We start from the raw sequence: 4,115 nt of genomic DNA on the forward strand, positions 1-4,115 counted from the left end.
ACCGATTGTTGAAAGACGCCTCCTGATTAGCTGGATGCAAACAAATCAAATTATTTGTATCTTGATAAAGAATGCATATGAATAAAGCACGGATTTTATTTTGAAATATAATAAATTCGCATTACAAGCTATTTATTTACCTGGTCAATTCAAATATGTAAACGTATTACTTTTAGAGATAAAAATTAGATTAATACACTTGTGAATTTTGGATAGAAATACATGAGCGTTTTTTTATGTAAAAACATTTTGAAATATCTTCTTTACATTAGTATTAGTATATATACATTAAAAGTGTGTTTTGTAATGTTTCCTGTCTATTTAATTTTCACGATTTCAGAAAAGAAACCGTAATGTTTCGCTGAACATCTATTTATCTAATTTTTTATATTATAAAAATAATTCGTAAGTGATTTCCCCCCTTAAAAATTGTAATCCTACATAATTAAGCCAAATGTCTTCCTTTTTTTAAAGGTACTGGCTACGGTTACATGGAAATGTAACAATAATATAAAAATTATTGTTACATTGGAGACTAATTGCCGGAATGCAGAGTTGGGTAAGGAACCGATTAATTACGAATGTAACAATAATATTTGGGTCTACGGTTACATTGCGTTATTGTTACATTAGAGACTGCAATGTATGATAGATTTATTAAACTTAAACCTTCTATAGTTATGTTGCTTAATTCTTCGATATGTACTAGATAATATGAATAATAATAATATTATTCAGCGAATAAGTATTGATTGTTTTGGTGTTGTTAAAAATCATGACTACTACAGTTTAGTTCAATATCACAATTGATGAATACTTAATGAACTGTTCAATGGAGCATGTACTGTCACGACTGATAAGATCACAAAATATCTGAACTCTGAAAATGAAAACACTGTTTCCACCAATTTCAATCTGTCGGCAAATAGATATAAGAAGATGTGGTATGAGTTCCAATGAGACAGCTCTCCATCCAAGTCAAAATTTATAAAAGTAAACCATTATAGGTCACAGTACGGGCTTCAACACGGAGCCTTGGCTCACACCGAACAGTAAGCTATAAAGGGCCCCAAAAAATTACTAGTGTAAAACCATTCAAACGGGAAAACCAACGGTCTAAATGTCAACATTAATTGCTTTCACAATTGACTTGTATTCAAACAACCTAACATGCTTCCAAAAAAATATTGGACGAAAATGTAAACATCGCAAGAGTAACAAAATATTTTTCACCTGAAGCATGGCATTCAGACATTGAAAGTTTCTTAAACTTCATAAAGGGAAAATGCAGAATGGAATTGTACGGTATGCAATATAGAGCGTGCACATTGCCGTATCACTGTTTTGTGATGGCTGCTTAGAGTGGTTTCACCGAAAATGCGTCGACCTAAAACATGCTCCAAAAACAACATACTGGATTTGTAGAAACTGTCATTGCACAAATAAAAAATCAAAATATTGTATGCAATATTGTAAATATCAAATAAAAGTTTTCAAGTTTTATTTTAATACATATTTATTACCAGTCCAATCGTACATTGCAGTGCGTTAATGTAACAATAACGCAATGTAACCGTAGACCCAAATAGTATTGTTACATTCGTAATTAATCGGTTCCTTACCCAACCCTGCATTCCGGCAATTAGTCTCCAATGTAACAATAATTTTCATATTATTGTTACATTTCCATGTAACCGTAGCCAGTGCCTTTTTTAATCAGGGGTCCATGATGAACTCGATTTCAAACTTATGCTTAAAATCATTGAAAAAGAAATCTTTCCAAGATATGTCACATTTTGACGATGCAAAAAACAAGATTTTACGTTAGCGACTTCCTCACCTCACCTCCTGCCTCTAAAAGAGAGGCTAAAGCCGGGATATTCAATCTCATAAAGCGAAAACAAACTGGCAATACCATGTCAAAAAACGAAAAGTTAAACAACAGTACACAACACACATAATAGAAAACTAAAGTCTGAGCAACATGATCTTAGGTTGAACGGAATGGTTAGCAGATCCTGCTCCACATGTGGCACCCGTCGTGTTATTCATGCAAGTACAAACCCGGTGATAAGTCTAATTCGATGGGCACATTCGAGGTAAAGAGGACGGGTTATGACAATTGGAACTTAATAAGGAACTTTCCGTTTTGAATTTTCCTTGGAGTTCGGGTTTTTTGTTATTTTACTTTTTGGAACATATCCGTTGTCATCTTAACGGTCAACCAACTCGTCACGGATGGTGTCCTTAAAATTATCGAAAGGATGATTTCAACGTCACTACTTGGAACTCCTGGTTAAATAGCTTCCTTGTAAGCAGCAACCCTCTATCAAGGAAATCGTTATAGGAAATGCAAGCTCTGGAATATCGTATCAACTGGGAGATGTAAACTCTATATGCAGGCGCTGCTATAATATGTTGCTATACATAGGAAATGGCCACACAATTTGGAAGATGAAATCATATCTTTTGTCGTAAAAGTTTCTTCACAACTCTCGTTGTCAATTTCTAGATGTAAATCAAGACATGAGGCATATCTGTACTGAACTAGCTGTATTGTGTGTCATTATCATAAATCAACTGCTAACGACAGAAGATTTTCGCTATATTTTCCAAACGACATTACATTGTTGTTTAAATTACAAAAAAATATCGAGTTATCAGTTGATAACCTATTTAACACAGGAAAAAAATATTATAAATTTTGAGTTTGATCCCACAAATACAATGAGATAATGAACAAGTGTTTCAAGCTTTATCCTGCCTTTTGTGTTAAGTGTTTCATGCTTTATCCTGCTTTCTGTGTTTATGCCTTTCCCCGTGATATTTTGAATTGGTTTCAGAGAAAATTTATAAACCTCAAAATTAAAAGTGTGCTCTTCATAACTGATAATTTTGATCATTGTTATCAAATTATCCTCTTATCATTTAGCTTTTCAAGTTTAGTGAAAATAGTATGACTTCAGATTGAAGTTCCATGAAGATATCTGAGTAGGAACTGGATTACGACTGCAACCGCTACTATTTCCAAATTAAAGCGACGTTTGCGTAAATGGGCGTTATAAGTAGCACGAGTGTCCCTTCAATATCACTACTTTATTAGCCGGAGGGAAATCTGAATCCCTGACACCGCTCTACCAACTGAGCTAGCGGAGGGTGGTAATATATCAACTAGGTCATGAGGGTATCGCTTCACTGACTTGTTTACAATCGTTTTGAACATTTCGAAAGTAATTATAACAAAATCGTTTTTTGACAAAACGATATCAAGACATAAAAAACAAATCAAATACTCCGGAAAAGAGTTTTGTGTTTGTATCCGCAGACAAAGCATCTAATAACATTGTCGTTGTTTGTCGTATATTTAAAGTATATACCTCACTGTGGCTTTGAGATGAATACTTTGCTTTTTGTGTGTTTTTTGTTGTGCATTTACTGATTTTGTGTCATGGATGCATACCCCATATCCTTTGTTTTTCTATAATAACAGTACGTTTATGCAGCTTCTATCATAGCTGAATAGATTAATGAGCTAAACAACTATTGAACTAAAACCTGAACGCCACAAGGTTTTCACCATGAAATATATGACAGGAAAGCTAAAAAAAATCGATTATCAGTCTACATTTTTTCAACTACATATATTTCGATTCTTCTGATAAATGCTCTTAAATGATAACCTTTAAATAACTCTTGATCAAATATTGTGACAAAGAGTGTAAAAGTTCTTTAGAGGTTTTTATGTATGGCTGTATCAGAAATCCATTACTAGACTTCTTCTAAAATTCATAAAGACCAAATTATACACTACTTCAGTGACCTATAACAATACCTGCAGATATTTAGACAGTACATTCTAGATAAGCTAACCAGGTTATTCTAAAAAAATACAAGCGAAATCAGCTATCAACCCCAACTCACTCCTATAGTTATAAATTTAACTTGATATATATTTCAACACGTCTGATAATTATTTTTCATGATAATATTTATACCCAAAGCTGAGACTTCTATACTGTGTTATAGTAGTCTTAATCCAAATTTATGGTAATCGGGACAACTTTTCTTTTCCTCTTTTACATCAGTTTTTTTCATTTTTTGATGATGATAGAACT

Source organism: Mytilus californianus, unplaced genomic scaffold (genome assembly GCF_021869535.1).
Source record: "Mytilus californianus isolate M0D057914Y unplaced genomic scaffold, xbMytCali1.0.p SCAF_4, whole genome shotgun sequence".
Lineage (NCBI taxonomy): Eukaryota > Metazoa > Mollusca > Bivalvia > Mytilida > Mytilidae > Mytilus > Mytilus californianus.